Genomic DNA, 14348 nt, shown 5'->3' on the forward strand with positions numbered 1-14348 from the left:
TGATAAGGGACTCTGTGACTTGGGAGCAAGCATCAACTTAATGCCTCTATCCCTCATGAAAAAGCTTCAAATCAATGAGCTAACAACCACAGACGTAATCATTAAATTGGCTGACAAAACTCAAAAATAGGCAATAGGAGTGGTTGAAAATGTGTTAGTGAAGGTTGGGAACTACTTCTTTCCCACAGACTTTGTTGTCTTGGAGATGGAAGAGAATCACATCCATCCCATCATCCTGGGAAGACCATTCTTAGCCACAGCCACGGCACTTATAGATGTGGAGCGAGGAGAGCTAGTATTGAGGATACATGATGAACAACTCACTTTCAATGTATTCAAACCCTCACAAGAAGTAGATCATGATAACAAAGAGTCAAGGGAAGAACACAATAAGGAACTTATGGAAGAGACAAGCACGGGAGCACAAGCACCACACCTAAGAACCCCCCTATGGTTAACAAGCAATGTGGTCAGAAGGAACAACAGCTAAGTGTAACCCAAGATGAGCTAAACCCACCAGAGTCATATGAGACAAGCAACAAAACCTTCCTGAAAGAAGGAACTACAAGGAGCAAAGTAACATCAAGGGAAACAAGGAAGAAGGCCCCAAGGGGATGGAAAAACAAGAAGATTACTACAGAGGGTTTCTCTCAAGGAGATAAAATGGCCTCTGCTTATCTTCCACCTATCCTACCTCATCTCCCTACCATCCCATCTCAGCTACCTCAGGTATACACTATCAGCAAAATTCTGTCCTTAGAACATGTAGAGCTTCTTAATATAGCCAATGGAGACAGATTCATTGCAAGAGGGGAAGATTTGAAGCACTACCAACCACCCTGACAAAGGCCAAACGTCAAGCTAATGATGCTAAAGAAACGCTTCATGGGAAGCAACCCATGATTTATATCCTTTCCTTTTAATCTTTAATAGTAGTTAATAAAGCAAGGTTCGTGAATTCTAAATCAACTTTGACAAGCACTTATAAGAATCTCTACATGCAGCATATAGTGAATGACAAGTTTGGTGTTCAAGGCATACTAAGAGGGCTTGAACACAATTCATATTATGTCAATCTTAGAGCCTTAATCAAATCCTTTTACACCACATGAGCACAAACTAAGTTTGGTGTCACCAATGCTGCATGCATGAGTACTTAGTTGGTCGGTTGGTTTGCATTCATGAATGGCACTTATTTAGTCAAAAGCAAAAATTAAAAAAAAAAGGGTGGCTAGCCTCCCATGTGATTTACGCCACAATTCAAACTGATCTTTCTTTTCTTTTGTCTTGCAAGGAAATTGAAGGAAATGTTGGAGAAAACTGATGGGACAACCAATTGAAGGGGGGTTCGGCCACTTCACCGAAGGAACTACACACTTGTCTTCAAGTGGAGTACATTGGAAAGTGTTGCAATGCAACATTGGAAGAAGGATAGCCTTAGAGACCGAACCAATCAATTCATAAAGGTGGTGATCCTTGTGCCCATCTAATGCTAAACCCCAACCGTCCACCATTGGATTTTTCTATCAATCTACACCCTTCAAATCTCATCATCCTCCTATATAACGACCCCCCACTCTAAACCTTTCCATATACAACTATCTGTCCAATCCATCTCTCTCTTCTTTCTTTCAAAACACAATCCTCTAAGCTACACCATATCTAAACCCGATCGAATTCCATCATCAATCCATACTCCTCAACTCCTTCATATACCAACTCCTAATCATGGCATCATCAAGCTCTAAAAGAAAAAAAAGGGAAGGAGCCTATGGAGCAACCCCTTTTGATGAGAAAAAATTTAGAATCTTTCACCATGCATTATAATTTGGGTGGATGGCTAAGAAAGAGATCATATATGAGCTAGGCTTTCAAGTCACGAAGACTGAGTGCCCCGAGATCACAGAGAATGTGGAAAAGAGAAGATGGGAACTCCTCACTGACCCGGTCATAAGAGTAAATGCAACTCTTGTAAGAGAGTTTTATGAAAATGCGGTCAGGTATGATAGGGCAGATGAATCCTATATAAGCTTCGTAAGAGGGATAACGGTGGATTTTAGCCCCATGAACATCATGAGGATGTTAAAGCTACGAATCATACCATTCGTAGAAGAGAGCTATCTATCCAGAATGGATAGCAGTCCCAATTATGACCAGATTGTGAAAGATATCTGCATACCAGGAATGGATTGGGTAAGAGATTTCCATAAGAAGTCCAAATTCATTAAGAGAGGGGATCTCACCCCTTAAGCAAAAGGGTGGTTCGAAATTGTAAGGAGATCCATCCTTCCCGTCAGAAATAACTCAGAGGTAAACCTTAAGAGAGCAACAATGGTACAATATATATTCAAAGGGGGAGAGATCAAGGTTCACGAACTCATAGCTCAGGGCATTCAGAAGTTCGTTGAAAAAAGTGATTCTGGAGGAAGGTTAGCCTACCCCAGCACCATTTTCTGTCTGTGCACAAAGGCTGGGGTGGTATTCGAAAATGGAAACCCCAAGTGGATAAAAGTCGGCATCCCAATTACTCTTCGACGGATGCATGCAGTTGCACCTCCCCTACCTCAACGAAGACTAAGAAAGAGGCCAGCCCTTCAAGTTGAAGAAGGACAAAACCCAAAAGAGCAAGCCCCAGTCACTTTAGACATGCATCAATTACAAGAGGCTATTGATGGCTTATCTAGGCAATACATGAAGAGTCAAGGAGCTCAGAAAGAGCTTCAACTGCAAATGATAGACCGCCAAAAAGAATCACTCTCTAGATGGATGAATCAACAAGGGGAGTGGCAAAAGCAATTGATGGAGCAGCAATTGGAACAAGGGAGACAGTGGGGTAAATCTTTCCACAGGTTGAACCAAAAGCAAGATCAACAGCAAGAAGCCATCCAAAAGCTAATTAACATCCAAGCACATTAAGGTGCACACATTCATGAGATGCATCAGAAACAAATAGAACATGCAGATTTTTTCGATGAATATAGAGCGTTCTCGGAAGGAGTCTATATGAGTGAGACCGAATATTGTTCATACCCTGGGTCGAGCTATCCAACCCGGGATGTTCTACTGACAAAGTGACCGACCTCTTCAGATCAGGACAATCTGACCTCTCGTCAAAGAGCTCGGCCAAACTACCAGGAAAGCCCAATAAAGGGCCCAAACAGAGGAATACAACCCAAATCCTAAGACAGCCCAAGCCTATAGTGATAAGGGTAGTCCTCTTGAAGATAAGATGACCTCACTCAAAGATAAGATAAGATAAGATAAGATAACTATCTTATCTTCAGAAAGGTCACTCCACACCATTATAAATACACTGGAGCACCCAGGTATAACCCATACTCTGATTCTACTAAAAACCTGCTTAATACCCTTGCTAACTTAAGCATCGGAGTCCCTTGCAGGTACCCCCCACCCTCCGGGGATGAAGGATCAGCACCACTACCAAGTCCGACAGGTCAGACACGGTGGCTCCAGCCACCATCATCAAGTCGGACACAACAGCTCCAACCAGTACAGAAGATCTTATCCGAGATCGACCTACAGTTTCAGGTAACCCTTAGAACATTGGCGTCGTTGTCGGGGAACCTTGAAGTCATCCCATCATCATGGCAGACGACCATGACAATGATCACACTTCAGATCTAGAAGATAGAACACCGTACAAAAATGCGAACACCACACCAAAAGATACTTCCCAACTTAACAACAAGAAAAACTCTCCAAACGCGGGAACCATGGATGCACTTCAAGACCGTTTAAAACAACTTAAAGAAGAAGCCCTACGCCAACGAGAGGCCGAGAAAGGCCTATAGAGGGAAATAAGGCGATGACGGGAATTGGAGGACAAACTCCTAAAACTCGAAGCTGATCTCAAGACCAAAGCTAACAGATCCCCTCATGAGGACGGCTCACGCAAGGAACAAGATCTATTCACCAAGGAGATCATGAAGACCAAAATCCCAAAGGACTTTAAACTCCCAGATATGACTTTATACGATGGCACTACAAATCCTGGCCATCATCTCAGCAATTTCAGAACTAGAATGTACCTCACCGACGCCTCAGATGCAGTTCGTTGCAAAGCCTTTCCGACTACTTTAACAAAGACGGCAATTAGATGGTTTGACAATCTACCTCCTACGTCCATCACGAGTTTCGACAACTTGGCCAGGAAGTTTTTGGCCAGATTCTCCATCCAAAAAGACAAGGCTAAGCACGCCCCAAGTCTATTAGGAATCAGGCAAGGAGAACGGGAAACTCTCTGCAACTACATGGAAAGATTTAACAAAACGTGCCTCGACATACAGAACCTACCAACAGAGGCTGCCATTATGGGCCTCATCAATGGCTTGCGAGAGGTACCTTTTAGTCAATCTATATCGAAAAAGCACCCCACATCTCTGGATGAAGTGCAAGAACAAGCAGAGAAGTACATCAACATGGAGGAAAACTCTCGACTAGAAGAGACCTCGAAATCTGGATTCACCTCCTGGGACAAGGACAAAAATTCCAAAAAGAAGGAAGATCGACACGGAGAAAAAATCAAAAAATACCACAATTACACCCCCACTTCGGGTGTCTCTTGTGGATGTCTACAAAGAGGTTTGCAACAGTGAAAAAATACCTCCAGCTCGACCGCTCAAGGGCAAAAAAGGGGGAGGAAATCGAGCTGAATATTGTGAATATCATCGAATCCACGGACATTCCACAAATGAGTGTTTCAGTTTAAAAAATGTCATAGAAAAACTAGTAAGAGAGGGAAAACTAGACCGGTATATAGCCACCCGGGACGATGAGCAAAGGAAAAGAAGAAGAGCAGAAGATGTCGGACAAAACGAGCGATCACCTCGAACACCAGAAAGATATGTTCACATGATACACGGCAGATTTGCAGGGGGAGGAATCTCCAAATCATCTCGCAAAAGACATCTTAAAGACGTATACTGTTCCGAGGGTTACCTGAAATTGTAGGTCGTTCTCGGACGAGACCTTCTGTGCTGGTCGAAACTGATGTGTCCGGCTGGTGAATAGTGGCCGGAGCTGGTGTGTCTGACTTGTGGAATTGAGAATGCTGCTGATCCTTTATCACCGAAGGGTGGGGGGTACCTGTAAGGGACTCCGATGCTTAAGTTAGCAAGGGTATTAAGCAGGTATTGAGTGGAATCAGAGTATGAGTGATGGAGAGCAGAAGCTGGTGAATTAAAAATTTATTAAAATGGTTGCGTTGCAAGTATAGTTCTTAACTCACCGAAAATCTGCCTATCAATTTAGAAATATGTCACTTAAAAGTTCAAATTAAAATTACTGGGAGTTTTAAGTCCCAGGTCGTCTCCCAACGAGTTGCAGAAAAGTGTGCTGTTTTATTAATCAGATATTCCAAAAAAAGTTGAGCTTAGTAAATTGAGAATTAAATTGAGGAATTTTAATTAATAAAAATAAAAGGCCTTGACTGGGAATTGATTGGTTGGAATCTCTATCATTGATGGTGTGATTGTAAAATTAATTTATAATTAATAGTTGTTCCGTTTGGTTATCCCTTACTAGGTAAGAGAAAGTCAAACAAGTGGAAATGCCAGATCTGTTCACAAGTTGCAACTCACTTAGTTCAAAGGGATTGGCGTCTGTGACAGGATAGCAATCCAACATTCAACCCAATTACAAATTTTTCTTCCAATCCTTCCAACTCAAGAGTTCTTTTTAATCAACTCCCCATCAAGTAATGAAACTACTCACTCATTGTAAATAAAAAATCCATGGCATATAAAAGGGAATTAAAAGAAGACATGATTATTGGAATAGAAATTAAATTAAAAAGAAATAATCCTTGCATTAATTAATCATAAAAATATCTGAATGACAAAATTGAACATAACAATGAACATGGAAGAATAAAATCAAGTTAAGAGAACAAACTAGAATGATGAAGTCTTGATGAGGAAATGACTCTTCTCAATGTTCCAATGCTAAGACAAATTGAAAATTAAAATTCTAAAAACTAGAGAGAAAAACCTAAGAGAGTAAAAAACTAGATCTAAAACTACTCAATGAATGTGTCTTCTATTTCTGCATATTCTGTGACTCTAATCTGCTGTTTCGGGCCGAAAACTGGGCCGAAATAGGGTCCAAAGTCGCTGATTTCAGATTCTGCAGTTTATGCAGATCATGCATGTCACGCGATCGCGTCGTCCATGCGGACGCGTCGCTGGCACTTTTCCTCTTCACGCGTTCGCGTCGTCCATGCTACCGCGTCGCTTATGCTTTTCAGTTCGCGCGGCCACGCAAGCCATGCGGCTGCGTCACTCCGATTTATGTTCCCTCGCGCGGTCGCGTGAGCCATGCGACCGCGTCACTTTTCGCTGGTTATCTCCTTCAATTCTTGTGTTCTTTCCATTTTTTTTGCTAGCTTCCTCTCCAATCTCCGTCTCATTCATGCCCTATAAAGCCTGAGACACTTGACACACAGATTACGGCATCGAATGGAATAAAGGAGAATTAAAATTAAATAATTAAAGTCTCTAGGAAGCAATTTTCAAACATGTGATAAATTCAGGAAGAAAATCTAAATACATGCTAAATTGATGAATAAGTGGGTAAGAATCATGACAAAACCACACAATTAAACACAATATAAACTATAAAATAGTGGTTTATCAACCTCCCCACACTTAAACATTAGCATGTACTCATGCTAAATTGAAGGAAACAAGGAAATATGTGTGAACATGCAGAAACTCATGAAATGCAATGCAATCCTACATATATAAATAAATGCAACTATATGATTATTGTTCTCTTGATCAAAAGTAAATAAGCTCTTCAAAACAATTACATATCAAATTCCACTAATTCTATCATCATATAATAAAACCGATAAAAATGCAAGAATATAGCTTATGAAGGCCGGAAACATGAAGATTCAAGCATTGAACCCTCACTGATAAAGTATGTATGCTCTAATCTCTAGTGTATAGGGTGATCACTCTATTCTTCTCTAATCATGCTTTCTAACTTTTGTTTTTCTCCTAACCAATCAACAACAGTTAATATACCAATGCAAACATCATGAGGTCTTTCCAGGGTTGTAATGAGGCCAAGGTGCAGGTAAGGATATACATATGGCTAAGTGAGCTTTATAACTTGAATCTTTAATTAACCTAAGCTCTCACCTAATATACATATATTCTATATACTTTTAAATTCATGCCTGGCCACCCATAATTCCCTTTTTCAACCCATACTCATGTTTCAACCTTGTATTTTAATTCTATCATATGTGCATTGATCTTCGGATCCTGAATTTAACATTGGGGTAATTTTGTCCCCTTAAATTCTATCATATATATTATTGAATAAATAAAGCTTAACAATGCACATAGATTTTTCATTCTTATATTTTCACATGAGTGGGTATCCAAATTTCCTTTAAATTTTCATGACACATTCCCTTAACAACTCTTGTTCCCACAATTTCCCATACTTAACTAGCACACACAATTCTATCTTGAGCTAACCAAAGATTTAATTTGGGATATGCAATTGTTTTTCAGCTTAAGGTTAGTAATGTGGTAAAATATAGAACAAATGGGGTTTTAAAGGCTCAAAGTGGTTAACAAGGGTAATTGAGAAGGGTAGGCTTGATTTGGATAAGTGATTTTAAACAAATAATGGCCTCAATCATGTGCAAGCATGTAGATATAATAAATATTGGACATATAAGATAAAACAAAATATGGATTACAATCATAGAGAAGTAAACACACAAGAATAACATAATTATGGTTAAATAATGTAACCAAGCATAAAGGCTCAAATCTTTCACAGGTTGTGTGTTCTTTCGCTCAAACATCATGTTCCAAATACAATTCAAGCAGATTTATCATAAAAATTTTGAAAAATTAGTAAAATTTTATTCCAAAGATAAGTTTTTGAAAGAAACTTATTGTCTTTTCAATCAAGTAGAACATGCATGCAACTATCCTAACCTATGCAATTTATTCTATTCTATAAAAGAAAGAAAAATCTAACTAAAATATCCTAATTATTGGTGTTAGAGAAGAGAATTTACCTCCGGAAGTTAGGTACTGACCGACCTCCCCACACTTAAGGCTTTGCACCGTCCTCGGTGCCATGTGTCAGGAACAGGGGTGGGCTAGTGGCAGTATCTCCACAGTTGGGATCATCATGGCTCCCGGTGCTGGTAAAAGAAGTGGAGTCCGGGGTGTCTGAGTCGCTGAAGTGTCCCTTGAGTAGCTCCTTGAGGCGTTTGAATCGACGCTCGTTACGGCGCTGTCTCATCTTTGCGTTCTGTTCATGCCGATCCAACTTTTCAAGTATCTGCTGGAGCAATTTCTCAGTGGTAGAAGCTTGTGGTGTTGAAGAAGGAATATCTTCAACCGGCTCAGGAGGCTAGCTTGTAGTGGCTGCTAAAAGTCTGAGGTATTTCCCGTTAGGGACATATTGATCATCCCGTGGAAGCATGGCTTTGGTATCCCCAGCTCTGCAGGAGACTCCGGCTGCTGAGATAAGATTTGAGACCAAGGCGGGGAAAGGTAAGTTGCCCGCGATTTGTACATGCTCCATAGCATGCCGGATGTGTCTTGAGAGATTCAAAGGTTGGTCTGTAAGGATGCACCATAGTAGAACAGCCATGTCCGCAGTGAGGGAGGACTCATGAGTGCTCGGAAAGACGTAATGGGACATGATTTGTGCCCATACGCGAGCCTCCAATGTAAGTGCTGAAGCCAAGATTCCCTTAGGGCGGTTGCGGTGGTATCCGTAGATCCAACGGCTACCAGGTAAAGCAATGACTCTGAGAACAGATTCCCAGTCAAATTGGTATCGCTGGCGCTGAAGGGTGGCTTCTTGAAAAGTGTCTATTCCTGCTGGAATAGGGGGAAGACTCAGAACTTGCTGAATGGCCTCTTCTGTAATGGGGACTTGCTTCTGCCAGACATAAACAGACTGCAGGGTCGGTATGTAGAAGTTAGAGTAGAACTCAACTACCCAAGAAAGATTGACCTGCCTTGGCTGTCTCCGTAGGAAACCCCATTGTCTTCGCTCAATTTGCGGCTCAACAAAGGTGGCAATATTGGGTGGGAGGATGAGAAGGTATTCATTGTTATAGTTCCTTTCTGCTAGGATAGGGAACATCTGCTCACAGTAGCGATTAGGAAATCGCGCAGTGTCCTTTGCTGGAAAGGCTTTCTCTTTGTCATCAACCTTTATTATCCTCTTAACTCTCTTTGTTGAGGGCTTGACTGCGGTTGAAGAAGGCTCTGCCACTAATGCTCTTTTAGTTCCTCTTCTTGCTGGTGGTTTGGAAGTAGCTTTCTCTTTTCCTTTCTTGGTGGCCATCCTGAAAGAAGGGAAGAGAAAGAAAATTAAATTCAAATAGAGAGAGCAAGGAAGAGGGTAGTGTAAGTGATAGTCAATGCACAATAAAGATAAATGGCATTAACACATGGTCCGAATTACATGTGGAAAGCTCATTAATGGAAATATAGCAAGTGCATGTAGGACAATAGAATGCAAGAGGTTTATTGGCATGCAGGCATAGGCATGAATAGCATGTATCAAACATTCAATATCCAAGTTAGGTTACCATTCGTAGCAAACTAACAATCGTATTTGTATTGACAATAAAATTTAATTAATAAAATATGAAAGGGAATTTGTGAAAAGCAAGCATTGCAGAGTAGAGTAAAGTAATGTAGAAAAGTGTATAGTGCTACATGGGCTTTTTCACAAACACATGGCATGCATGGTAAACAAGATGTAAAAAGTGTGAAATTGATCATGCAAACAATCCCTTAAATAGGAGAAAAATAATTGTCAAACAATTTGCAATAATCCACAAGCATATAATGGGGAATGATGACACAAAAGGTTTCTAACACCATGTAAAAGAAGAAGAAGGAAAAATAAAGATTTGAAAAGAAGAGAAAAGAAAAAGAAAATAATAATATGTATACATAATATAATAAGAATGATTGAAAAGAGAAGAAGGAAGAAGAAGGTAAAACCTTGTTAATGGTGGTGAGAGAGAGAGAGTAAAAGGTGAGGTAGAAGGGGAAGGGAAAGAGAAGAAAGAAGGGGGGAAAAAGAAAAAGTAGGGTTTGGAGGAGAGAAAGATAAGATAATTTGGCTTATTGGGTTGAGCTGTGCGGCGCATGTGACGCGGCCGCGGAAGGCACGCGTTCGCGTGGGTGCGCGTTAGGTAGGACGAGGCGATCGCGTCAGTCACGCGGTTGCGTGACCCGTGTGGCGCTGCTGGCGCGAGTGCAGCCTCGCTCCAGCACAACTCTCTGTTCAATATAATTCAATTGCCAAATCAAAGGGACGCGATCGCGTGGGTCATGCGATCGCGTGAGTGTGCATCAGAAATTAATTGACGCGGCCGCGTCGGTGACGCGGTCGCGTGACAAGGATTGTGCTTCCAGTACCAATCCAGCACCACTCTCGCACAATATAGCATTGTGCACCCTTTTACGTCGAAAATGCAGGGCACGCGGTCGCGTGGGAGGCCATGAATTCCATGCGACGCGGTCACGTGGAGTAAATTATGCCTTGGGCACGGTTCCAGCGCTGCTCCTGCGTAACTTGCTGTTCAGTTTTATTTTTCTGTACTCCTCTTGCCACGTAGACCCGTCACTTGTGCGATCGCGTCACGTGGCGAAATTTTTTTTTTTAAAAGAAATAAAGACATGTAATTGAAAGAGCACGAAAGCACTGATAAAGGGAAGAGTTATTGAAAGAAGAAAAACTAAAAGTGAAGAAAAGAACGATCATACCGCGGTGGGTTGTCTCCCACCAAGCACTTTGCTTTAACAACCGTAAGTTGGACGCTCCACTATCTCAGTCTGTTGTTACGTGGGGATCTTCCAGGCGGAAGATCTCAAGCTCCTTGTTTTTTTGCACCTTTTCACCATAGTATAGCTTCAGGCGGTGTCCGTTAACTTTAATAAGTTCAGAACTTGAAGGATGGCTTAGGTGATAAACTCCGTACGGTTCAGCCTTCTCTATTCTGTATGGACCTTCCCATTTGGATCTCAACTTACCGGGCATGAGCCTCAGTCAAAATTTGTAAAGGAGAACAAAATCTCCAGGTTGGAACTCTCTCTTCTTGATGTTTTGATCATGCACAGCTTTCATCTTTTCCTTGTATATTCTGGAGTTCTCATAAGCTTCTAAGCGAAGGTTCTCCAGTTCCTACAGTTGCAGCTTTCTTTCAGCTCCAGCATCCTCAATTCCCATGTTGCACTCTTTAACTGCCCAGAAGGCTCTGTGTTCGATTTCAACTGGGAGATGACAAGCTTTTCCATAAACTAAGTGGAAGGGGCTCATCCCAATGGGTGTCTTGTATGCTGTTCTATATGCCCACAGTGCATCTTGTAGTCTGGTGCTCCAGTCTTTTCTGTGAGGCTTTACTATCTTTTGCAAGATACGTTTAATTTCTCTGTTTGACACCTCGGCTTGCCCATTAGTTTGGGGATGGTAAGCTGTGGCAACTTTATGGATTATCCTATGCTTCTTCATCAATCCTGTTAGTCTCCTGTTACAAAGATGGGTGCCTTGATCGCTCACGATCGCTCGTGGTGATCCAAAGCGGCATATAAAAATAACAGTGTTAGCATCATCAGTGCGGGTAGGAATTGCTTCCACCCATTTGGAAACATAATCTACAGCTAACAATATATAAAAATATCCACTAGAATTTGGAAATGGACCCATGAAGTCAATGCCCCGAACATCAAAAATTTCACAAAAAAGCATATATTGTTGAGGCATCTCATCCCTCTTGGATATGTTACCAAATTTCTGGCATGGGTGACAAGATTTACAAAATTCAGCAGCATCTCTAAAAAGAGTATGCCACCAGAATCCACAGTCTAAGATCTTTCTAGCTATTTGTTGGGGGCCAAAATGTCCTCCACTCTCAGATGAGTGGCAGGCCTCTAAAATAGACTGGAATTCTGATTGAGGTACACAACGTCTAATTATCTGGTCAGCACCACATCTCCATAAATATGGGTCATCCCATATATAATATTTAGACTCGCTTTTCAGCTTGTCTCTTTGATGTTTAGAAAAATGTGGAGGAAATGTGCGGCTAACTAAATAATTAGCAACAGGTGCATACCAAGGGACTACCTCAGATACTGCTTGTAAGTTGTCAAAAGGAAAATTATCATCTATGGGAGTAGAATCATCCTTAATATGTTCAAGGCGACTCAAGTGGTCTGCTACTAAATTTTAATTACCACTCCTATCCTTGAGTTCTAAATCAAATTCTTGTAACAGCAGTATCCAACGTATAAGTCTTGGTTTGGATTCCTTTTTAGCCAATAGATACTTTAGAGCTGCATGGTCCAAATACACTACTACTCTAGTACCAAGTAAATAAGCCCGGAATTTATCCAGAGCAAAAACAATAGCAAGTAGCTCTTTCTCAGTAGTAGTATAATTGGACTGTGCAGTATCTAAAGTCTTAGACGCATAAGCAATAACAAAAGGATCCTTACCTTCACGTTGAGCCAGTGCTGCTCCTACTGCATGGTTAGAAGCATCGCACATGATTTCAAATGCCTGGCTCCAATCAGGTCCTCTCACAATTGGAGCTTGAGTTAGAGCAGTCTTTAGCTTATCAAATGCTTGTTTGCAGTCCTCACTGAACTCGAACTCAATATCCTTTTGTAGTAATCTGGATAAGGGAAGTGCCACCTTACTAAAGTCCTTAATAAATCTCCTGTAGAAACCTGCATGGCCAAGGAACGAACGGACTTCCCTCACAGAAGAGGGGTAAGGTAAACTAGAAATAACATTCACCTTTGCTGGGTCTACAGAAATGCCATTATTAGATACCACATGTCCCAATACAATCCCTTGCTTTACCATAAATTGGCATTTTTCGAAATTCAATACAAGGTTTGTATTAATACATCTATCTAATACTCTAGATAATCCATCTAAGCAAAGGTTAAAAGAATCACCATAAACGCTAAAATCGTCCATAAAAACTTCCATACAGTCCTCAATAAGATCAGAGAAAAGACTCATCATACACTTTTGGAAAGTAGCTGGTGCATTGCACAAGCCAAAGGGCATTCTTTTATAAGCATAGGTCCCAAAAGGACATGTAAAAGTAGTCTTTTCCTGATCCTCAGGAGCTATATGAATCTGGAAATAACCTGTGTAACCATCTAAAAAGCAATAATGCGATTTACCTGACAGGCGATCCAGCATTTGATCAATAAATGGAAGTGGATAGTGATCCTTACGAGTAGCTTGGTTGAGATGCCTGTAATCAATGCAGACTCTCCAAGCATTCTGAACTCTAGTTGCTATAAGCTCTCCATGCTCATTTTTCATGGTAGTGACTCCGGACTTCTTGGGCACCACTTGTACTGGGCTTACCCATTCAGTGTCTGAAATGGGATATATGATACCAGCCTCCAATAGTCTGGTCACTTCCTTTTTTACAACTTCCAAGATGGTAGGATTCAATCTTCTTTGTGGTTGACGGACAGGTCTTGCTCCCTCTTCTAAAAATATTCTGTGCTCGCATACTTGAGGGTTGATTTCCATTATGTCTGCCAAACTCCACCCAATTGCCTTCTTATGCTTCCTCAACACATCAAGTAGCTGTTCTTCTTGTTGAGAAGTCAGTTCTCTTGCAATAATAACCGAAAATTTCTCCTCATCCTCAAGGTAAGCATATTTGAGATGTGGAGGGAGAGGTTTCAATTCTAACTTTTGATCATGGGTAGGCTTTGGGTTATCTGGGGCTTGTGAAAATGGCGAAGTGTCCTCATTGTCAGTTAAGAGGGTTCTCACACTTGGACCTTGTCTCGTATGCCTTTCTTCAAACTCTTCCTTTTGAACTTCAGCCACACTTTCGTCTATGACATCACACTGGAAAATGGAATGATCTTCTGGGGGGTTGTCAATGATTCCATTCAGATTGAAGATTACTATGCGGCCATCTATTTCAAAGGAGTATGTTCCTGAAAAAGCATCCAATTTGAATTTTGATGTCTTCAGGAATGGTCTTCCAAGTAGGATTGATGATGGCTTATCGGAATCATTATGGGGCATCTCCAGGATATAAAAATCAGTGGGAAATGTGAGCCCTTTGATATTCACCAAAACATCTTTAGCAACTCCAGCCACTGTAATAATGCTTTTATCTGCTAACACAAAATGAGCTGCCGACCTTTTTAAAGGAGGTAGCCTTAAAACATCATATATAGACAAAGGCATTATACTAACACATGCTCCTAAATCACACATGCAATCATAAATTACTACACCACCAATAGTACAGCTAACTATGCAAGGACCTGGGTCAC

Source organism: Arachis stenosperma, chromosome 10 (assembly GCF_014773155.1).
Source record: "Arachis stenosperma cultivar V10309 chromosome 10, arast.V10309.gnm1.PFL2, whole genome shotgun sequence".
In the NCBI taxonomy this organism is placed as follows: Eukaryota; Viridiplantae; Streptophyta; class Magnoliopsida; order Fabales; family Fabaceae; genus Arachis; species Arachis stenosperma.